Source organism: Canis lupus, chromosome 30 (assembly GCF_003254725.2).
Source record: "Canis lupus dingo isolate Sandy chromosome 30, ASM325472v2, whole genome shotgun sequence".
Taxonomy (NCBI): Eukaryota; Metazoa; Chordata; class Mammalia; order Carnivora; family Canidae; genus Canis; species Canis lupus.
In genome coordinates this window covers 28017351-28042482 of record NC_064272.1, presented here as the reverse complement: position 1 = coordinate 28042482, position 25132 = coordinate 28017351, and the positions used below count along the sequence as shown (strand labels likewise).

Here is a 25132-nt window from a genome sequence, read left to right as displayed (position 1 = left end):
CAGCTATTTCTCAGAAACCAGCAGTGTGGTTGGAAGCAGCTGAAGAGAGGGCCTGGCCAGTAGAACAGAGGGAAGGAATCTTTGAACTTGACCTAAGTCTATAGTTAACAGATCTTGGAGTGAGCAGTACTGGGCCACCTGTCATTCCACAAATTAGATATAATTTAACACAGAGAGGGAACAGATTGACAAAATTATTTTACACTGATGTCAAATTAGTCAGCCAACAGATGTTTATTTACTAACAATCTTTTCTGTTTCAAGAGCACAGGGAGGTTGCCCTGATTTTGTGCTGCAGTATGGAAAAAGTATGAAGAAGGACCACTTCTGGCTTTCACAACTCTGGAACAAGCCAGTTGTCCCGACCTTCAGACTCGCTGTGATCTGGGTGCATTTTTGCCCTGTAGGTACTGTAGCTTAGAACACACAGAGCTCTCTCTTCTACCTTAGAACTATGCTGGGTTACTTGGGGAAGGAAGCTGACCCAGGAAAATTGAGGGGTGGGGAAACAATAGGGACCTTGAACTGACATGATCCATACCTGGTTCCCACTCAAGTGCTTTTATAAAAAGTCCACTTGGCTGCAGTCAAGAGATCCATGAAAAAAAATAATAACTCAAGTTTCTGGGACATTTACCCTTTCGATGAATGAGAACAATGAAAGATTCTAATGCTGGGTTTACTCATGGTGCCATACATCAACAAGAAAAAAACACAGGGTATCTATCTATCCCCTCTGACCCACTTTAAGAAGCAGAAGTCCAAAAATGCACTTTCACAATTAAAAGGGGAAAAATGTACTTGGTTTCAAAAGTACATTTAGAAACATCTGTGATCCCAAGCTATCAGAATATGGGTTATGTGGCTGGTCTATTTACATTTCAGACATACTCCAGAAATAGAAAAAAGTGTCCCAAATATTGAAATCCACTTTAAAGAAATGGCTACATTCACTTCCTTTCTTGAGATTTTTATTATTAATGATGAAGATATGGGGTAGGTGGATACTGACAGTTTTGCAACTTTGACAACCTCATTTTGCTTAGGCTTTTTTGGTGAACTTTTCAACATGGAGACTAATGAGATTTTAGAGTAGCTGACTTTAGGACAATTAGCTAAAATCTCTAATTACAAAAACAAATTACTGAAATGGAAAACATAAGAATCACAGTTTGAAGCTTTAAAATATTTTTTTTTTCCAAAATAAAGGACTTGAGAAAATGTGTAAAAGTAGAAATAAAGAATGTTACTTAGATTGAGGCCCCTAGATGACTCAGCCGGTTAAGTGTCTGACTCTTGATTTCAGCTCAGGTCATGATCTCAGGGTTGTGAGATTAATTAAGCTGCACTTTGGCCTCAGTGCTCAGGGTGGAAAGTGCTTACTTAAGATTCTCTCTCCCTCTCTCTGCCCCTCCCCACTCTAAAAAAAAGAAAAAAAAAGAATGTTACTTAGATTGAAAGAGAGGAGTTCAAAGCATTGTTCTTCTGTGAATACACATTCTGTAAGTTCATAAAAGCATGTTCACCAAGTACCAATTTTGTTGCATATATTTAGAACCACTTAATTTTTCAGTTTGCTTAAATTCAAGTTTACAATATGGTTTCCTTTTTGAAAACCAGAAAGTCTAAAGTTTAGCAGCAAAAAGAAAAAAAAAAGTAAGCTTAGAAGGTATTTAACAACAGTTTATAATGATCACAGTGGTCTGTGAATATAGTCTGCCCTTAAAAAAGACATGCATCATACCAAAAAGACAGAAGTTTTCAGATTTCTTTGGTTCCTCTATTCTATGAATAGGAAGCATTAAATTAAACCTCATTTATGGTGTAAATCAATAGTGACACATATTACTCCTTCCTGCTGAAATAGCTGCACATCTTTACACTGTTTTAAAAGTTTGTACTTGTTACTGAATCAAATTCAACTTTTGGCATTTTTGGTGTAAGACATTTGTACCCATACAATCTAATCCTACCAACAAAAGATAAACTCATAAACTAATTCTAGAAATTAGGAAGAATTACATACATAAATGTATGTATGACAGATATAAAAACAGTACAGATAAGAATAGTTTTAAGTAAGGTCTATATTTGAGAGTCTTAAAGGGCTTTATAGATTAAATTATGAAGATCTAATTAATCCTTAAAATGTCTTTGGGAAATAAAAGGGCAAAATAACAACTCACTATATACCAAATGATAATTTATGCTAAGATAATCTATGTGTTGAATGACAAACAAAAGGTTTTAATGCTAGAACTATACAAATGTCAAGAGAAAACACGCACACACACCAAAAATAGCAAATGTGCAATAACACAACTACAACTCAGATAAAGTATGCAGAAACACCTAGGAAGGATTGAAAAATTTAAATCTGATTAAGGGGCCAGCAGAGATTATCCAACATTCAGTTCACCATTTGAGAATGACCACATGAATGCATGACAAGTTTCTTTTGCAAATCTTGCATTTTCAAAAGGAAATATGTTTTAAGTGTTACTCAATCTGGAAGTAGTAATATGCTTGAAGTTGTTAAAATGTGGATGTTAGAGGTTTTCAATGAACAGATGTTTTACATTCAATAAAATCTCTTTTCATAAAGAGCCTAATATATGAATTAAGCTTTCCTGAAAAATAAAAGTTCAGAATGTCTCTGAGATTTCTATCCCTTTCCCCATTATTAATTCAAAACCATCTCAAGAACCAAACTGCTCCAAATGAAATCAGCTGCATCTCTTCTGCTCCAGCCACTGTTTCTGAGAAAGTATACCTTTGTAGCAGGCAAACCTCTCCAGTATGAGTCACTATCAGTTTCCTAAACCTGGAATTTTCTTGTTTGTCTTTGACACTTCGGGGTCAGGTTGGTTTCATTTAAGGGTGAGGGAATACTGTGGTTATTCAAAAAATGAAAATAGAAAAGCAAATCTCTGATTTGACACACTGTTGCTGTGGGAAAACCATACTGCCAAATCACTGGAATTATCACTGGAAAAAATTACAACTACATTCCAATGATGTTGCACCAAAAATGCAGTAAAACTGATCCTTTGGATCTTTCCAAGTATTGACTATGTATCATATTTTCCATTCATTTGAAGGCAAAAGAAAGCTAAGAAGAAAAAAAAATACATATAAAATAACTAAGTAACAACATTACGTGATACAACTAACTAAAAACAAATTATGTATTTTTTCCCTTCAAGAATGAGTTCTTAAAAGAGGAAAAACAAGATTTTATCAATGTAATATATCAGCACCAAGGCTGAAATAAACTTTAGCTACAATTTTATTATTTTTCAGGAAAATTTCCAAATCACTTGTTTAAGAAAGATTTCAGCTTGTATTGGTACAAAATGCAAAATTTAGTAATTTTCCTCACCAAGTTAATACAAATCATTTTTTTTTTAAATGGCAGGGGGGAGGCAAAGGGTAGTGTCCGTACCCAATTACGGCAGACTGAAGAACTATCAAGTCATAATCTCTTTCCTGCAACACCTACCTCACCCCCTCCCACCTTCTTTTCCCACTGATTTTTCTTTAGATAAAAGGAAAGTGATCAGAGTATAAAATAAACAAACATAACTGCAAACTTGCAGTGCTCTGAATCTAGTTAGCAAAAAAGCTTGTTCTTGATCAAAACCAATATTAGTGCCACAAAAGTATAGTAAAATTAAGCAGCACTTACAGCTCACGGTAGCCAGGGTGACAGATGGGTAATTATAATAAGCTATTCCTAATGAATAAGGTTAAAACAAACAGATGGAGTATATGCAAGTAAAAGGATGATACAAAGATCAACAAAAATGGCATGAACAGAATATAGTTTTTCCCAATCAAAAATGAAAAACTTTTACAAATGATTATATCATCCTGATTTTTAAATGCACTCCCTCGTGATACAAAAGTTTAAAGTTAACAGCAGTATAACCTTACATGCATATGAAGTAAACACTTCCATGGACCCATTACATATAGTTTCATATATATATATATGTATATGAAACTATATATATATATATATATATAGTTTTGCCTTTTGTCTATATATATAAACTATATATAGTATATATTATATATATACTCTACAGTATATATAGTATGCATATGTGTGTGTGTGTGTGTGTGTGTGTATATAAAACTCTCCACTTCTATATACTTAAGACATTTTATTTACTTTAGAGGGTGACAGAGGCTGCTGCCATCCATTATTTCTTTGGCTTGGCTTTTAACTGAATACAATGATACCAAAACCCAGTACTAACTGGGTTGGTAAATCCAAGATCTTCTCTCACTCATATTTCAGATCTACAGGATGCAGTGTGGACTAATGAAGGACTAGAATACATCATATTTCATTTCCCTTTATTCCCAGCTAATTGCCACTTTAACCCTTCAAATACAAAGAATGAGGTAACTGGGTGGCTCAGTTGGTTAAGCATATGACTCTTGGTTTCGACTCAGGTCATCTCACAGCTGTAGGATCGAGCCCTACATTGGGGTCTGCACTCAGCACAGAGTCTGCTTCAGATTCTCTCTCCCTCCACCTCTCCCTCTTGTCCACACAATCTCTTTCAAATAACTAAATAAATAATCTTTAAAAAATGAGTAATTCTATCAAAGCATAAAATGAGTGAGCTATCAAAAAATGCTACCCTCAGACCTTCCATTTGATCATTATGCTCCTTATTTCCAAATCCTGTGTTTGGGGTTAGAAGGAAAGAAAATCTAAACAATATTAATAAGAGACCATTTCTAGAAAGCTGTCCTGATATGTGATATCAATGGCTCAGAGAATCATCCAGTACCACATAAAATAATTTTTCTAAAATTGACAAAAGACATTTCTCTTTTTTAAAGATTTTTTAAAAGATTTATTTATTTATTTTTATTTATGATAGACACAGAGAGAAAGAGGCAGAGACACAGGAAGAGGGAGAAGCAGGCTCCATGCCGGGAGCCTGACGTGGGACTCGATCCTGGGACTCCAGGATCGCGCCCTGGGCCAAAGGCAGGCGCCAAACTGCTGAGCCACCCAGGGATCCCCAAAATTTTATTTATTTATTCACGAGAGATACACAGAGAGAAAGACAGAGACATAGGCACAGGAAGAAGCAGGCTCCATACAGGGAGCCTGATGTGGGACTCGATCCTGGAACCCCAGGATCACACCCTGAGCTGAAGGCAGGCGCTTAACAGCTGAACCACCCAGGTGTCCTGACAAAAAACATTTCAAATTATATTTTATCAGCTTGTTTTTATTAAACCACTTCAAAGCAGAACACTACTCAAGGCTTTCCATCCCTGCACCCAATAACTATAGAAGAAGACCTGGGCATCAGAGCAAGAAAACTAACTGCAGTTTCCACTCTGGCCCTCAATCTTGGATAAAAGAAATTATTCACTTTATGTTTCCCTTTACCCACTTCTTTCAAAATAGACTATTCTTTCCAAACCCTGGAGAAATGCATTGAGGATCACTGAATGTTAGCACCCGTCTTTCTTCTCAGGCAAGTTTTTCAAAGTTACAAACACAAAATATGTTTTTTAAACAGGTCATAAGCAGGAGGTTGCCCCAAATGACATGCATGTAAGTAAGATACAGAAGACTCATTTGAAGGTCTCCAGTCTGACCTTGGGTCCTGGAGGACAATGTCCTTTATTGCCTACCACAAAATACCAGAGTGAGTGAGATCTTTTTTTTTTTTTTTTTTTAATTAGGCTCCATACCCAGCATGGAGCCCAATGTGGGGCTGAAACACAACTGTGAGATCAAAACCTGAGCCCAGATCAAGAGTTGCATGGAGGCTCAACCCACTGAGCCACCCAGGTACCCCTGAGTGACATCTTCTTTTAGGGAGGTAGAGACACACTACTTTTTTTTTTTTTTAAGATTTTATTTATTTATTCATGAAAGACACAGAGAGAGAGAGAGAGAGAGAGAGGCAGAGACACAGGCAGAGGGAGAAGCAGGCCCCATGCAGGGAGCCTGACGTGGAACTCGATCCCAGGACTCCAGTATCATGCCCTGGGCCAAAGGCAGGGCGCTAAACCGCTGAGCCACCCAGGGCTTCCCCCATACTTCTTTGAAAATAACACACAAACCTCCCACATCCCCCCCTTTACTTCTCAATGCTGGAATAACCACTGAAGACTTTGTGTCTTTTTCACCACGAAGGAATGTTTTTAAAGTATTACATTTTAATATATTAAAAGTATACCTTGGTCGTTATCAAGATTATACAGAAACTTGGAAGGCGTTTATATTATAATATTATAACAGGAACAAAATATAAATACGTATGTCTATAACATTAAGTGATTTTGGAAAAAAAGGTCACACATACTATAGCTGAAGTAGTACTCACTACAACTATACTTCAAATTCTAGATTAAAGTAAAATGAGTATAATGCCATATCGTTGGGGGGAAAAGCATTTTTAAAAAAGTACACCAAATAACTAATTCATGCACTCCATTTAAAAGAGTCCTAACTGAAGACTGCAACCAGTATCTCCCAAATAGATTGAACAAATTTGCCCCTCTTTCCCTAATTCCTTCAGTTCCAGTTTATTTGCTGTCACCTGAAAAAGAATGTATGGAAAAACAAAGAAAGGGATAAGGAAATGTGAGCTTGCTTTCACATGACGCGTCTTTGTGGCAACTGCAGAGACAAAGCCAAGAGGAGAGACAACATCTGAAGATTTCATTTTTCCATGCTATTCCTGTCCCTAATTAACACAGATAATTCTGAGTTTGCCATACTATAATTTATTAATCATATTCAATTAATCTAATCAGCTTAAAACAGGAGAGGGCAAGAGAGCAAGCTTTCATAAAGTGAGTTCACTGGACTTTAAAAGCTGCTCAGCTGAGGCTCATGGGGAATCCCCCCCCCCCCACACACACACACAAACAACACGAGCAAAAGTGGTCTTCGTATATAATCTGCTTTGTATATTTTTAACTCATCTTTCTACTCATAAGGCCCCATACTATGATATGATTTGGAAGAAAGAAACAGCAGGTGTAGGCAGACTATTTTAAGGTAAATTCAGGGACACAGAGGGTAGAGAACTCTGGCCTTTGGGTGTGTAGCGGGTGGCTTGAGCCAGAGTCTTGCCATATATATAGAATTGAGAAAAAGCTAAACAAAACACACTTGGCTGCTGAGGTGAAAATTGTACCTCTGTCACTGAAAAGGTGGCATTTCACAACATTAAATTCATCTACCCAGATTTTGACTGACCCAAAAGTGCCCCGGAGCACCTTAACTGTAACCCTCAGTAATTAATATGAAAAGCAAAAACAGAATTATTCACTCACATGATTACTTTATAGACACACTTGTCATTTTAAGGATGTCCTCAGGCAAGCCTGGGGCAGGATTTCCACATCTGGTGGTCACAACGTTAGCACTCCCAGTTTGGGCAGTGTCGCCATTAGGTCAGGAAATGCATATGACAATGGACTTAAGAAACATGATCCACAATGACTGTGTATTTCTGACCCTAAATGGTCTGTCAGCAGAATGAGGTACGTGAAGGAAGATGTCACTGGGCATTTTGGGGAAACAAAAGAGTTTAGCCATTGGAGTGCAATTATTTGCGTGAATTTCTGAACGTAACAGAAGAAAGCAAAAAAACTGTACATTCAGAAAAATGGATATTTAGTCTACTTCAGATAAGTCTTTGTGGGCCTCAAGGTTGAAGTCCACGTTCCCGAGATTACGATCTCTCCCGAGGCAGAGAAGTGTCAGATTTGGGCCTCTGTCAACTCTGCAATCAACTCCTCAGTCTGTGTGTGACTACAGTCTATTATTCAAATGATAAAACAGAAAACTGACTGCTTGGCTACACAAAGGATCCACTAAGGAGTAGTTGAGCACCTATAACAGATATAGTGAGGTGTAGCTTAGATGTAAATCAAGTCAAGTAATGAAAGGTCAAATTTCAATATGCATTTTTAAAAAGATTTTATCTATTTATTCATGAGACACAGAGAGAGAGAGAGGTAGAGACACAGGCAGAGGGAGAAGCAGGCTCCATGTAGGGGCCCAATGTAGAAACTGATCCTGGGACTCCAGGATCACACCCTGAGCCCAAGGCAGATACTCAACCGCTGAGCCACCCAGGTGTCCCAAAATGTATTTTTTTAAAAATATTTTATTTATTTATTCATGACAGACACACAGAGAAAGGCAGAGACATAGGCAGAGGGAGAAGCAGGCTCCCGATGGGAAGCCCGATGCGGTACTCGACCCCAGGACCCCAGGATCATGACCTGAGCAGAAGGCACTCAACTGCTGAACCACCTGGGTGCCCCTCAATATGTAATTTGATAAGAAGTCTTGAGCCTGACATGAGCCTGACTCTATGCTAGGCACTGAGGAACACAGAGATGAAGGTATGGGCCTGAAAGAGCTCCTGGGCTATGATTGGTCATTACAATCTCCTACCGTGAAAATCCTATGCCTCACTTGTGTCTATTATTAAAGGTAATATTCTAAGGTCTGCTCCTCAGAAGAAGGAACTAATGACAGATGAATGAACCAACAGAAACATGATTTCCTAGGATATGAAACTGCCTGCTTTAGTTCTGGCATTTCCACAGGCAAGTGTAGAATTATCTCCCCAAAGGCTGAGAGTAAACAAGTGGCATTTGTCTATCACAAATAGCAAACACGGTAAGAGCAGTTTTTCACTGCTGTTTAGGAACCAATTTGAATTAAGGTTTAAGACAGTTAAAAAAAAAAAAAAAAAAAGGAGGGGGGACACCTGGCTGGCTCAGTCAGAAGAACATGTGACTCTTGATCTCAGGGTCATGAATTTGAGCCCCACCATGGATATAGAGATTAAAATGAATGAATGAATGAATGAATGAATGAACAAACTCTAAAAGAAAAAAAAAGGGCACTCACTATACCATCACTTTCACATTCCCTGCCATCACTCCAGTATATATACTATTGTCTTGGTCAAGTTGAAATTTTCTCTGAACTCTAAGAACTTTAATGACTAACTGAAAATCAATATGAGCATACGTAACATTCACAGGGAATGAGAATGTTAAAAACTCTGTCAATTTTAACTTATATTGGCTAAGGCCGGGGGCTCAGCAAACCTCTGCAGCTCAGCTGTAATCCTGAGTTCCTGACTCCGGGTCCTTTATCTGATAAGCACGATGAAATTATGTTAAAGAGCTACCATTTACTATGAACTTACTATGTGCCAAGTGTAACTCTAGGAAATAGCTATCATTACCCTCCATTACATTCACCAAGAAAGAAGCTGAGGCTCAAAGAGGTGAAGTAACTTGTCTAAGATGACAAGCTAGTGAGTGGCAAAGATGGGATATTTACCCAGGTCTGCCTAGCTCCCTTTACTGGGCCATTCACTATGCTAAGAATGAGAATTCTGTGACTCAAGGGGTATGAACAAGGGGATGACGTTCCAGAGCCCCTCCCCGCCATGTACTACTAACTCAGATTACAAAGGATTGGGGAGGAACCAGTTTCCAACAGAGGACTGAAAGCTGAATCTAGTTCCAGGTCATCTCTATATCATGGAAGAAGAACAGGTCCACTCTTAGGGGACTTGAATGTTAGGTATTCCCTCTTTGAGTCCTTTTAGTATGCTTAGTATAGTCATTGCATTAAGAATTCTTTTTCTGGGGGGCACTTGGGTGTCTCAGTCGGTTAAGCATCTGCCTTCAGCTCAGGTCCTGGGGTCCTGGGATCCAGCCCCGCACAGGGCTCCTTGCTCAGTGGGGAGTTTGCTTCTCCTTCCTCCTCTGCCTCTTCCCCAGCTTGTCCACTTGCTTGCGTTGTCTCTCTCTCTCTCTCTCTCTCTCTCTCAAATAAATAAATAAATAAATATCTTAAAAAAAAAAAAGAATTCTTATTCTGGATTAATCTGAAATAGATCTGATCATCCTGGCACCTTTCAAACTGGAAAAGACTCCATCATTGCAAGTCTATTTGAATCTTTCCACCAAGGCAAGGCCCAAAATAAGGAGATTTCAGGAGAAGGAGAAGAAGCAATTGTTTGCTTTTATGACTGAAATCCATCCCATGTTAGTCTATAAGACAGGAACTATGACATTTATATGCTGCCCTAGGGAATCTGCTCTTGGTTCTGTAGGAAAGCTAGGAAGAATCGAAGAAGTATGGGATGCCTAGAGTATTATCACTGGTCAAATATGCTTCCTGGCCACCTGGAGGATAACTTACATGCACATTAACGTCTTCTGACATGAGATAAATGCTTTACATAACTTGTTTCTATCTAATGGTGGTTGCATCTTCCAATTCTGAGCTTATAATGAGAAAGAAACTATGTTGGAAATAACAACAAATGCTCATAAAAATTTTTAAAGAGGACCAGCCGGTAGACTGTCTTGTGCCATCACTGAAGCTCCAAACCCAGTGCTCTTTTCACTACATCACACTGTTTCATTAGGAGACATTCAGTTAGATAAATGAAATAGGTTATTTTATACCTATTTCTGAGGCTGCACCATAGGGGGGGAAAAGCATAAAAGACAAAAGAAAAACTTCTTTTTTTTTCTGGATTAGTGTATCAGAGTCTAATTAGGAAAAAGAATCCACTTCAAGTGTTTACCACAGAAGGAACTTCTTAATGCAGGGAATTGATTACATCAGCCATGACATTGCTGGGAGCCAAAGAGCAGATAGAAGGTAAAAGGTTTAGCAAGAGCACGGAGCCACTACCACCCCTAAAGCTAGAGACAAAAGGAGGAGATGGTGTTGCCCAATAAGGCGGTGGTCCTGTCCACTAAAACTTGGAGCCCCACAGCAACAGCTTCTGCTGAAGAAGCTCCCCAAGGCACAAAGGCAAAAGGAGAAATACCCTGGTGTCTCCTTTATCTCCTCTCCTCCCATCTCCTGCCAGTGTCTCTGTCTGAACCCAGCCTGAAGCCAGGAAACCCAGGAGCTTCGGCAGGACAAGAGGGAGGAATATAGCCGAGGGAAACCTAACCAAGCATATGGTTAACGCTTAGCAGCAAGAATGAAATGTGCGTTAGTATCACAAGCCAGAGATCGGACATGTAACTGCGAAAGCTGAACGCTAGTCAAACATGATTCTCCATTAACATGAAACATTAATAATTATTTTCAACAATTGCTTTAAAGAAAACATTTCCACCATTAATTTGTGAGCCTAGGGCAGAGGGCAAGTACCTGAGCAGATCTCTACCCATGCCCTCGTACCGAAGGAGAAGCTCCTGGGAACCGGTCTAGGAATGCAGCAGGATCCCCAGCCGGAGATGGGAAGCAGCCCTGGCTATTTTGATCTTGCAGCTTCAAAATCAACTGGGCAGTTTGGGACAGGATGACCTGGTGAACTGGGAGTGTCATATGCTGGCAAGTCAGGAGCCAGGCCTGTTCCAAAAAGGAAGTCTTTCACTGAGTCAGCGATGTTGCCAGGTCCCAAGCCCAAGCAGTCCCAATATAGCTCAAGGGTGGCCACCAACATGGTGACTCCAAGGCTTATAATACTTCCATCACAGTACTGGCTTCTAGCACAGTACTTATGGGACAGCCTCATAGTTATTTACAATCCCTTCCTACTCCCGAAGTAGATTACAAGCACCCACAGGATGTGGGGTACCTTTTCAGCTTATGAAACGCCACAATTATCCCTCCACCTTAAAATACACGTCCCCAGGGATCCCTGAGTGGCTCAGTGGTTTAGTGCCTGCTTTCAGCCCAGGGTGTGATCTTGGAGTCCCGGAATCAAGTCCCATATCAGGCTCCCTGCATGGAGCCTGCTTCTCCCTCTGCCTGTGTCTCTGCCTCTCTTTCTCTCTGTGTTTCTCATGAATAAATAAATAAAATCGTTAAAAAAAAAAAAAAGAAAATGTCCCCACCCACCAAACATACCCAGCCTTATTTTCCACAATTCCTCAGAACATACCCTCAGAAATGCCTCCTTCATGCTGTACTCTAATGTTCTCTGCCTCTAAACATTTGTCTAGATTCCCCCACTGTCTATAATATTCTCCATCCTTCCCATTGGAATGCTGACAATGGCTCAAGACTCAGTAACTCCACTTCCTCTGTCATCCAGTTACCCTAGCCGATTCTGCTCACTCTCTACCCCAAAATCCTGGAGGATTTAGAATCGGTATCATTAGAGATGACACTTCATTATTCTTTTTGTTTCATATAACAAGTTTTGGCTTCGCAATTAGATTTAGGCAGGCAACTGAGCACAGTGATGCACCTGAGCAGGTGCTCAGTAGATGTTTACAGGGATGAATGAGAGGTAAGTCCTTATGAGGCAGGAGCCTCATCTTTTACCTACCACAATTCCTTTAGGAAGAATTGCTCTTGTTTGCTAAGCACTCACAGGCACTCAAAAAATTACTCCTTGACATTGATTAATTACTTCTGAATACAATCAGATTCACATATCTCCAAACTGATCCTACCGGAATGCCATCTTAATGACTGACAAGTTATATAACATTTGGATAATTTTAAATGATCAAAAGAAAGACATACATAGGGGGATCCCTGGGTGGCTCAGCAGTTTGGCGCCTGCCTTTGGCCCAGGGCACGATCCTGGAGTCCCGGGATCGAGTCCCATGTCGGGCTCCCTGCATGGAGCCTGCTTCTCCCTCCTCCTGTGTCTCTGCCTCTCTCTCTCTCTCTATGTCTATCATAAATAAATAAATCTTTAAAAAAAGACATACACATATACACACAAACACTAAAATTTTTAACTTACTGAGAAAATAACAAAACACAGTATTAAGCACACATAAAATAGATGTCTTTTCATTGTAGAATGGGGGGAAAAAAAAGACAACAATGCAGTCTCTTCTAGAGATATGGATTGAAGTAAAGGTTGTTACCATTGTCTCAACTCTAATCCTTCAAGTAACATGTTAATTTAGACAGGCGTAGGAATGTAAGTGCTTTTTAAAAATCCACACACAAGTAAATAAAAACCAATTTTGTAATCACATCAGGAAGGATAATAATACATGTGCTACCACCAGGGGGAAAGAAAGAATTAGATAGTTCATGTTGGTTAAAGAGTTTTACTTTCTCCCCAAACCACAATGTTCTTAAAACTCTGGCACCAAAAAGAAAACAAAACAAACAAACAAAAAAAAAACAAAAAAACTCTGGCACCAATCACAAAACCGTATGTTGCAGATGTCTCTGCTGTCTAAAAACTTCTGCCATTGCTCCAACAGCCAGAATGGCTTCCAGGGTCCACTTAGAGAAAAGAAAGCAGGAAACCAGAAAAGGAGAGAGACAATAGGCTCACTACCCAAAAGACCCTAACAAAAACAGAGCAAGTGAAACCAGCATCAAGCCCTCCATCAATAAAAAGCTTGAGAGTTAAAAGGCCCAGTTTTCTTTCATGGGAAAAAATGGGTTTTATCTGATTAAATACAGCCTCCAGATACTTGCTTTTTCAAAAAAAAAATTTGTTTTTTAACTCTTCAGTGACAAATGCAACCATAGCAGGAGCTTCCTAGCTTTTTGGAGAGTGGGGGGAACAGAGGGAGAGAGCAAAGAGAGAATCTCAAGCCCATTCCATGCTGAGCCCAGAGCTGATATGGGGCTCGATGTCACAACCATGAGCTCACCACCTAAGCTGAAATCCAGAGTTGGATGCTCAACTGACTGTGCCACCCAGGGCCCTGGATTCCTAGCTTTTTTGACCCACAGTTAAGAAATACTTTTTAATATCACAGCACATGTGATATATGTTTGTGTGCATGTTTATACACTATATAACTGAAACAGATGTTTCACAAAGTAGCAGTCGACTTATCCCTTGTTACTTTAGTACATGCTATGGACTCCTGTATTTTCTTTTCTGTTCTCTTATATTCTGGTCTATTCTCTTCCCCAACATTAAAAAAAAAAAAGTTGATCTGGACATACTACACTGACTTCATGACCCAATATTAGGTTGCATCCCATACTGAAAAACGTTGGCCTAAGGAACATTCTGGAAGTCAACCAAGGGTCACATGCTTTCTTTCTTTTTAAAAAAATCTATTGCTGATAAGGAGAGGCCACTCTAGCTTCACTTTTTAATGACAGAAAAAAACAAAGACAACTAACTACAGGACCTAGTAAAAACTAAAATATTTGTTAAATTTAAGAAGCCATTAAAAGTGAGTGTATGTGTATTGTTACCATTGTTCTTTCTCTTTTGTGGTTAAAGAAACATAGAAAGGAGCAAGGAGCTAACCCTTAAAGGAGAGAAAGGAGAATTCTAATAAAGGAAATACTGACTGGGCAGCATGCCCAATTTTTTTAGCATAACATTACCAGAGGTTTTGCTTCCTCCATCACCTGAGATGCTTTGATCCACTGGCCTAAGGCCAAGAAGCAAAAGAGACAAAGGCCCATCACAAAAAGGCAGAAGAGTTCAACAGGGTTTGGTGATTGACCTCATTCTAAATGAATGAAATGGGACTGTACCTTTTATTTTATTTTATTTTATTTTATTTTATTTTATTTTATTTATTTTTTTAAAGATTTTATTTATTCATGAGAGAGAGAGAGAGACAGAGACAGAGACACAGGCAGAGGGAGAAGCAGGCTCCATGCAGGGAACCCGACATGGGACTCGATCCTGGGGCTCCAGGATCACACCCTGGGCTGAAGGCAGCGCTAAACCGCTGAGCCACCAGGGCCGCCTGGGACTATACCTTTTGAATGACGAAATTACCGCCTGCAAAATCAAGGACTCCTGTTTAAATCAGCACAGAATGGCTACAGCATGAATTGTACCAAAGAACAAAATGTAGTCAAGCAAAATGAGCATCAGATTAGATAACTCTGTATAACAGAATCAAATAATACCCCTCAAGATACTCTTCTAAGACCCCTCACCTCCTCAACAGATGATGTTGATAGCTATAATGATAGCTATAGGGCATTATTAATAAAAATAGCTATCACTTCTCAAGAGCCCACTTAGCACCAGGCACTGTGCTAGGTACTTAGTATACTTTATCACTACTCTCATCAACAAGCCTATATGGGGGTTAATATGCCCATTTTATACAAGAGGAAACAGGTCTGGGTGAAGGAAGGTGAATGTCCAAATCAAGGCATGGAGGAGGGGCTGTGTATGCACAATGATGGAACCCTAGAACCAAATTATGCAGACACCAGACTTCAACTTCCAGATTCCCCAGGACCCAGCTGGTGGTTTGTGGCAAACATGGTATTTGGTCATAAACAGTAACAGTAGGTATCTGCCCTGTTTAGAATGGGGAAGCAGCTCGGAATCCTGTAGAGAACGCAGACACCTAACTCTGTGATAATGAGACACAAGTTATGAGGAGAGAAGAGCTTTAGATGCCCTGTTCAATTTGAAAGACCTTAATTATTAAACAAGAAAAATAAATATAAATACTATATATGTATTTTATAGAAAATATTTTTTTTCGGGCAGCCCCGCTGGCTCAGTGGTTTAGCGCCGCCTTCAGCCCAGGGTGTGATCCTGGAGACCCAGGATCAAGTCCCATGTCAGGCTCCCTGCACGGGGCCTGCTTCTCCCTATGTGTGTGTGTGTGTGTGTGTGTGTGTGTGTGTGTGTGTGTGTCTCTCTCAAGAATAAATAAATAAAATCTTTAAAAAATATTTTTTTTTCGTTAGGAAAAAAAAAACCCAACAGCAACCCACCACTTAACAACATGCAGTTGTTAAGTTAGGAGGGGAAAACCCAGAAATGTGAACTCTCAAGAGCAGAAACTCACATCACAAGGGTTATACAAGAAAAGAGAAATGAACTGCTGAACTGAAATTGGAGGCAGGAGATCCTGCCCTGGTCACATCCATTGTCAGATGCACAAGCTTTGGAAAGAGTTAGAAACTGAGCACACCCATTTCTAAGGAATTCAACACCACTGCAGAATTCTTTTTTTCAAACTGAAATTAAGCTCTTGGATAGTTACACTGGACAAACCCTTTATTTCCCAAGCTGTAATATCTTAAAAAGAATGACCAGTTTGAATTTTTAAGCACTGGAAATTTCTTAAAACAACATTTTACAAAGTTGGTGCAGAAAAGGAAGCCACTTTTATTTTGTTCTTAAGAGCAGATGTGACACAGAGATAAGAATAAATGACAAGTGTAGAAAGTTACTTGGAAGACAAAATTTATTCATTTTAACTTTTAATATTCATAAACAAAGCCGTTAAGAAGTCATGTAAGAACTGCCCTTAACCAGAGGAAGATTGTTCTATTTTTTCACAGTTTTTTTTGTGTGTGTGTGTCCATTTTACAATTTAAATTTACAACTTAAGCTTTTTCTCATTATTTTTTAAATGAAAGCTGCATCATCTAAAGTCATAAATTCACAGCCCACTGGAATTTAAAAGAGGCATACATTACAATTTTAAGCATAAATTGAGTGACTAAATGAACAAGAAAGTCCTTAGGCAGTACAGTGGCTTTTCTGGGCATTTGGCACTATTTAGTAAATGATGATTTACTAAATACCAATCCACTGAACTAAGTCATATTATGATAGCTCCCCTAACCTAACCTCTGCCTCCCTTCCCACGTGCTACCTCCCTACATATCCACTTATTTTAGGTAGTAAAATAGTGCCTAGAAGACATTTTATCCTCATCGGATTTTACTTGAAGAAAGAAGTCAGCAATTATCTAGTATAACTTAGTTACAATTGCAGGTACCAGCTAGGAAGCAGAAAAATGAAAATTATTTTAATCTGTGTCTTAAAGGTTAAATGATCTCTAATTTTGAAGAGATAATAGTGAGTTTCCTTTTGATTTCAAAGGGTTGAGAAAGGAAAGAAAAAGGAAGAAGGGAGGCGGGCAGGGTGGGGAGGGTGGGAAGAGGGAAGACTCATACTAAAACATGCTTTAGGTTTCTGTCAGAGTCTTACAAAAACCTAACACAAACCTCATAGTTGACTACTGACAGTGGCATGTGCTTTTAATTATATTCTGAAAATGTGCAAGCAAGCAAGGCAAAATTATATCATGGTCCTCATTTACATTTATCATTCCCTCTCTACGGGAATATATAATCACATACAGACATCTGTGGATGATTATATGTGAAGATGGGCCTTTCAAGATCAAGTTTAAGAGTTCTAGTGTCTTTCTTCCTATTCATATACCAATCGGGAGGCAATTCACTAGAGTTGTGTTAGTGAATAGAGAAACGTGAGGAAGTCCAGAGGCTATCTCCCTACCACGCAGGAAAATTTTGTAGTAATTTCCCTGATCCCCACCCACCCCCCTCCTTCCCACAGAAAAGCTCAGAGATGACATTTCTTTGCCCTATTTATGAAAATCACTCTGTACTTGACAACACTTCTCTTTGTAAGGATTCCCTATTTTTTTCTTGAGTCAAAAGTGAGGCCAAATCATAGCCACAATATCCTGACTCTTCTGAGGCTCAAGCAGAATTTCCCCTCCCCTACTTGAAAGTGATATTTTCTAATACAAAAACTTTCCAAGCAAAGTGGGGTTAGACTAGAATAAATATGAGTCACGGGTGAACATGAACAGAAACAGAAAAGGTGCTGGTGAAATCCCTTCCTCCGAACCCGGAGGCCTAAAAATAACAAACACGGTGCCCCATCCAACATTAACCTGGGGGGGGGATCAAGTTGTTCTTTTTTAATATTTTGGTTTATTTCTTTATTTTTTAAAAAAAGATTTTATTTATTCATGAGAGACACACACAGAGAGGCAGAGACACAGGCAGACGGAGAAGCAGGCTCCAGGCAAGGAGCCCGACGTGGGACTCGATCACGGGTCTCCAAGATCACACCCTGGGCCGAAGGCAAACACTTAACCACTGAGCCACCCAGGCGTCCCTTGGGGATCAAGTTTTCGTTGTTGTTTTGCTTTCTGCTGTGAACTACTTCTGCACGCTCCACTCGGTATGCACCAAGGCACCAACTCAGGCAGGACCACGATGCATTGTCCTGGGAAGACAGAGCTCCTAGTGATGCTGAACAGCTAAGTGGGGGCATTTCACCTTTAGAGAGGATATATATGAGGGCTATAATCAGTCACTATGAGGCAATACAAGGAAAATGTGGCTCTTAGCAAAAAAAAATCCACCAAAACTATAACTGGATTTAATTGGAGGTTAATTTTGAACTCTACCACACTCACTTTTACTTTTAACAGGATATATTTGGGGCACCTGGGTGGCACAGTCTGTTGAGCATCTGACTCTTGGTTTCGGCTCAGGTCATGATCTCAGGGTGTTGGGATTGAGCCCCACACCAGACTCCATGCTCAGCGGGGAGTCTGCTTGAGATCCTCTCTCCCTCTCCCTCTGCCCCTCCCTGAGCACCCTCTTTCTCTCAAATAAATAAATCTTTTAAAAACAGATATACTTAAAGGAAATATTTGCTAAACACAGTACCAAAAAATTTTACAAAGAAAATCTCAAATTAAGGCTCTCCCTAAGGTCTTATATATTCCTTTCTGTTCAAATGGCCAACACAGTTAAGATACAGCAGGGTGAAATAAGCCTGTCAATGAGAGATGGCGTGAGTGTATACAGCCTGGAACAGAGCACAGTTATAATATCCCAGTAAGTGAGACAATAATCTCCCAACACGTAACAGAGCAAGAATTTCACTGTAGTGTCAGAAACATCTGTTCTTGAATTTCTCCCAAGATCTCAGCAATTGCTGTATTTCTAACATACAAAGGATATTCTATTATTCATCCCCCTGTCAAAACAGAAAAGGTAGGCCAGAGAAGCCAAAAGAGATTTTAATGCAAAACACTGAAACCAGTGAAAGCAGAGTTGATCATTCACTTTTACTTGGGCTTTTGCAGACAAGACACATATCTCAAAGAAACCCTAGAATCCTCTCCCAAACTCTATCCTTGCTTTTGTCCTTTGATACTGCAAGGGCTCCAGGGGGTCACCTGGAGTAGCAGTATCTTTTGGCAAAAGAACTTTCCTTAGATTGAGTTAAGGTCTGGCTCTTCTGAGTTAATTAGAACCATACCACATTGTATTGTTAGTATGCTGCTAGAAAATGCTTGTGGTATAATGTTAAGCTTTCATTTTCCCCAAGAGACAATTCAATTTCTCATCTTTTATTTACCTACCAGTCGCTCATAAGAGAAAACCAGCCTACAGTTTAAAAAAAGAAGGCTACAAACTGGTCCACTGGTCAATGCCCACAAGCTGTGGCTGCCACCACTGCCAGCACCACTCACCACCCTCCCCCATCCTCTTTTCAGTAGAAGAGGCAAGACTGAACAGGCAGTGGCACAATCTTCCTTCTCCTGCCAAGGTCTTCTATGTCAGAAACCCTGTCATTTTTCCCAGTCCAAAATGATCTCAGTACCTCAGTGGAAATGATGAAACATGACCTACTACAGAAGGTCAAGAACCCAAAGGTATAAACTATTTTGCACTGAAGATTGCCTCAAACTTATACTAGGAGACCCAGCTGTTGTATTACCTATTTCTCATCCAGCTGTGCTTTTGCACTATTCAAACTCAGTAACCAAAGATTCTGGGTGGGTGGGGGTGGGGGTGGAAAGCAGGGCAGAAGTAGACAAAGTGGAAAGAAAAACCTAATTCACTTATAAAAATGTTTCTTTTTTTTAAATTTTATTTATTAATTCATGAGAGACACGGAGAGAGAAAGAGGCAGAGACACAGGCAGAGGGAGAAGCAAGCAGAGGGAAAAGCAGGCTCCATGCAGGGAGCCTGATGCGGGACTCAATCCAGGTCTCCAGGATCACACCCTGGGCTGAAGGCAGCGCAAAACTGCTGAGCCACCCGGGCTGCCCATAAAAATGTTTCTTAAAGAAAAATGAAAGTGACAGGCTTTTATATAGCTCATAGATGGCTTGCTCATACACATAGAGAAAGCCTCATTATCTAGATCAGGCCAAAGTTTACGGGGTGTTGACAACTCTAGAGAAAGCCAGAGGCACAGAAATGTTTGCCTATCACCTGGGCGAAAAAAAATTTGCAGGGCCCCTCTGTCAAAATGAAATCAAAATCAATGTTCCAACAAAGATTTCACAGGTTTCACAAAAGATGTTAAATGAGGTGTGTAATTTCTCCACCACCACAACCACTGCAGACCTTACCCCAGTGCTGAGATAGCTATAGCTACAGTTTAACATGATTTTGTATTTAAAAGATAATTGGGGGGGGGGGGATCCCTGGGTGGCTCAGCGGTTTGGTGCCTGCCTTCGGCCCAGGGTGTGATCCTGGGGTCCCAGGATCTAGTCCCACATCAGGCTCCCTGCAAGGAGCCTGCTTCTCCCTCTGCCTGTCTCTGCCTGTTTCTGCCTGTTTCTCTTTCTCTCTCTCTCTCTGTCTCTCATAAATAAATAAATAAATAAAATCTTAAAAAAAAAAAAAAAAAAAGATAATTGGGCAGAGGTGCCTGGGTGGCTCAGTCAGTTGAGCATCCAACTCTTGATCTCAGCTCAGGTCTTGATCTCAGGGTCGTGAGTTCAAGCCTCATGTTGGTAAAGATAAATGGGCAATTATTCTCAACATGTTTTAGTAAGCAACTGTAATTTTAATTTCAGAATAATAAAAAAAAATCCTGAACTTACACTTTTAAAGACCTTTACCCCAAAGATGTGAGCTTTACCTAATTACTTTATCAGTATCATCCTCAGAGTTCAGTTCCATGACAATTTTTTTGAGCACCAATTATGTACCAACTACAATGTCTAGCAATGCAAAGAACACAAAGAAAAAACACAAAGAACATAAAGAAAAAACACAAAGAACACAAAGAAAGCTTCTGCCCTAAAGAAAATTATCACGGGAGTGGGGAGATGGGGCTGCAGAGAAAGAAGCCAGTTCCACCTGAACACAGGAAGAACATGGGAGGTATGCAAAAGTCCAAAGTACTACAGCGTACAAAGGACCACTGAGGAAAGAGGATGTATCTTCCAGAGGTATGAGGGCAGGGAAAAAGCTCTGACATGGTACCACAAGAAAGGAACATCCTGAGGAGCATCAGGAAGGAAAGGCAGGATGTCAACAGGCAGATATGAAGTGTGTTCATGAAACATCCCATTCTGGGTAGAGTGATTCCTAGACTTTTTAACTTTGTGAATTGGTAACATTTCAAGGGGGAAAAAACATGGTGGTGGTAGGGAGAATGGAAGAAGCTGAAAGAAGGAATATACTAAGCTAGGAACTGTTATCCCATAAAATTTGCTTGGGGAGAAAACTGGGCTAGAAATTGCCTTTTCTCCCTTAGGTTGAAAATAGCAATAAAATAGCAAGAATTCTATTACAAATGATAGTGAGATAAATAATGACCATCTATTATCACCAGCATTTTATAAGTAACAGAGCATCTGACTTCTAAAAATGTAGGAAGCACATAATTTTGGGAACTTAAAAGTGGCATTCCTTCTCAAAAAAGAGTAGCTAGAAACCTTACACTGGTCAGGTGAAAGCTTGGCCACAACCTGCTGGGTACCAAGTCAGGAGGCCCTGGGTTTAAGTGTAGGATTCCTGTAAGAAACAGAAGGAAATACAACTGAAGCCTCACCGTATGAAAGGAGGGACTGAGAAAGACATATTCAACTGGCAAAGTGAAAAATAAGACCTTCAAGAAGAGGAGTTAGGGATTAGTATGATTAATATCTAGAGCTGTGCTCTACGATGAATCTGATTAAAGTGTACAGGATAGAATGAGGATCAGGGGTGTTGCCCAAGTAAAGCTGGAAGTGTCCAGGAAACCAAGGGGACACTGCAAAATCCAGGTGAGATGTGTGGAGGGCATATACAAGGGTGGTAGAAGAAAGAACGGAAAGGAGTTGATAACAAATTATATGCAGGGTTTGAGGAAAAGGAAAGAGCCAGAGAGGACTTCCAGGTCTTGAGCCTAGATAAATGAAAAACAAAACAAAACAAAACTGATGGTAGTGTTAAAAGATACATGAAAATTCATGAAAGGGTACAAGATAAGAGGAGGAAATGAACTCATTTTGAGGTGGGATATACAGGGCAGGACTTTGGGAAAGGCTGGGGATATAACGAAATAGAAGTTGTTGGGGGGCACCTGGGTGGCTCAGTGGTTGAGCCTCTGCCTTTGGCTCAGGTCGTGATCCCGGGACCTGCCTCACACTCCCTGCAGGACCCAAGTCCTGCATCACACTCCCTGCAGGGAGCCTGCTTCTCCCTCTGCCTGTGTCTCTGCCTCTCTCTGTGTGTCTGTCATGAATAAATAAATAAAATCTTAAAAAAAAGAAGAAGAAGTTGGGGAGTCCTACATGGAAGACTTGGAGGGGGCAAGCCTACCTCCTTTATCACTTGGAGATTATTTAACTGTACTAGGTGCTAGTGTACACATGAAGAACAGAGCTGGTACCTGCATTCACAGAGGGTCAATCTGGCAGGAAGACAGACCTTCATGCAGTAATCACACAGACGAGTGTGATGACAAATTGTATTAAAGTGCCTAATTTCCAAAAGAGGAAAAAAAAAGAAAAAAAAAAAAACAGGATACTTGGACAATGACTTCAATTAAAAGGCAAAATGAGGGACGCCTGGATGGCTCAGGGGTTGAGCATCTGCCTTCCACTCAGGGCGTTGTCCTGGAGTCCCGGGATTGAGTCTGGCATCAGGCTCCCAGCATGGAGCCTGCTTCTCCCTCTGCCTGTGTCTCTGTGTCTCTCCTGAATAAATAAAATCTTTAAAATAAGTAAGTAAGTAAGTAAATAAATAAATATAAAATCTTTTCTTTTTTAAGATTTTATTTATTTATAACAGACACAGAAACAGAGAGACAGAGAGACAGAGAGACAGGCAAAGGGAGAAGCAGGCTCCATGCAGGGAACCTGATGTGGGACTCGATCCTAGGTCTCCAGGATCATGCCCCGGCTGAAGGTGGCGCTAAACTGCTGAGCCACCGGGGCTGCCCAATAAGATCTTTAAAAAAAAGGGGGGGAGGGGGCGAAATGAGGCTACCAATGGAAACAGAGGCACAGTTAGAAGAGTAGGAAGCAAATTGGAGCAGACAATTCTGGAAGCTGGTAGAAGAATGAGTTTCAAGGAGCAAGTAATAAAACAGTGCCAAAGGCTGCTGAGAGGCCAAGAGGGACAAGCATAGAGAAAGGGCCACTGGCCTGGATATATGAAGAGGACAGGGTGACCTGGATACAGTGTTGAAGCCTGTGAAGCAGAATTTCAAGGGGTTAATGCATGAGGACATACAGAAAAGTGTAGGTGACAAGACTTCTCTTTTAAGGAGTCAAACAACAAAGGAAAAGGAGATGGGTAACTTGAGGAAGTAATGCATTTATCAGGTCTTCCTATCAAAATGGGGACAATTTCAACAGGATTGAAAGCAGGGCAGAAAGGGCCAGCAGAGAAAGAGAAAGAAAAAAAAAAAAAAACAGAAGATGTAAGAGAGAAGATGACAACTGCCAGGGCCTGGTCACAAGAGAGAGGGAAGGTATTTCATGAAATCAACAGGTCACCACTGCCTCCTTGGAGAGAAGGGAAAAGTAAACGAGGGAAGGTGAAAGTACCCAGAAATTAGAGATGGCAAGGAAAAAGGTCGAGGAAGCTCCTGTTAGGGTGCAGTGGGGTCTTTTCCAGAAACTATGGGAAGAGACACGAGTGAGCCATCTACGGCTGGGACTTCAGAAGATGGCATCAGCCATCAACTGTACACTCGCTCAACAAACATTCCGAGGTCCTCCCATGCGCCAGAAAGTGTGCATGTATGCCTGAGCATAAATGAAGTTAGCAGGCATTTGTTCTCTGGGTAAAAGAGAAAACAGGTTGATTTTATCACTCTTGCATCTAGAAAAAGCCATAAGCAGTAACAGGTGATAATTACACATCCTTTGAAGCTAACGTATGTGCTCATGGATGAGATGTCACTATTGCAGGAGCCCAAGATCCAGTCCTCAGAAGGAAATGGATGGTGTTAGTTTACTTTTTCTACAAACACTGTGTGCCTGAGCATCAGATAAACAAGCTCTGAAGAGGCAAGTCATGGTTCCCGTCCTCTAGAGGGCCAGAATCAGAAGTGATATTCTGAATGCTTCTGCTCTTTCCCCCATTTTGGCACATTTCATTGCTCAGAGCATTAACTGAACTCACCATCACAATCTTTATACTTTATTAGAAGGTAAGACTCTGACCATCTGAAGACTATTAGTAAGTATTAGTAAGATAAGATACTCTCCTGGATACAACGTCACCTGACAGAATGAACTAGACCAGAGAGTTCCAGAGTATGGTTTCTCAATGCTATTAAGCCTCAAAATAAACTTATATTTTTTAAAGATTTTTCTTTTTCTTTTTCTTTTTTAAGATTTTATTTATTCATGAGAAACGGAGAGAGAGAGGCAGAGACACAGGCAGAGGGAGAAGCAGGCTCCATGCACTGGGAGCCCGATGCAGGACTCAATCCCGGGACTCCAGGATCGCACCCTGGGCCGAAGGGAGGTGCTCAACCGCTGCGCCACCCAGGGATCCCCAAATCTGTGCTCTTTATGATGGCCCTTGAGGCCCTTCAAAAAAAAATTTTTTTTTTATGATAGTCACACAGAGAGAGAGAGGCAGAGACATAAGCAGAGGGAGAAGCAGGCTCCGTGCACCGGGAGCCCGACGTGGGATTCGATCCCGGGTCTCCAGGATCGCGCCCTGGGCCAAAGGCGGATCGCGGGCCAAAGGCAGGCGCTAAACCGCTGTACCACCCAGGGAGGCCCTTTAAGACATGGCCTCCGCCAACCTCTTATACCAGCTTTGTATATATGTTTTTAATATTTAAAAATACTTTTAAAAGCTAGGGAATTGCATCTCACCTCACCTTTGTGGTCCAGAGCAAGTACTATACTAAACCAAACCCAATATCAGCTCTATGTCTACCATGTTCATGTAATCACTCATTAAGTACAAAATATCATGAGAGGGGGAAATCATGCTTTACACTCATACTGACACATTTATTCCCCTAATTCTCTTGATGAGACAGTTTAATGATTAAAAAGAAATTAATAGCATGTATCGATATTGTAAGATCATGATTAATGACTTTTTTTTTGAGACTAAAGCATCATCATCTTGATTATTTGGTAAAGAAAAGCCTATCAACTAACTTTCAAGTTGGGTAAT

General features: G+C 40.3%; 1 protein-coding gene and 1 long non-coding RNA gene across 2 annotated transcripts in view; one reads left to right on the top strand and one right to left on the bottom strand.

The window, feature by feature from the left end:
- Positions 1-25132, top strand: part of LOC118352844 (uncharacterized) — a 49674-nt gene that overhangs the window by 6286 nt on the left and 18256 nt on the right. Inside the window, exon 2 of the long non-coding RNA XR_004810667.1 lies at positions 265-403. This is a non-coding gene — a long non-coding RNA (uncharacterized LOC118352844). The remainder of the gene's footprint in view (positions 1-264; positions 404-25132) is intronic.
- RAB8B (RAB8B, member RAS oncogene family) overlaps positions 1-25132 on the bottom strand; it is a 61676-nt gene that overhangs the window by 21770 nt on the left and 14774 nt on the right. The window lies entirely within an intron of this gene.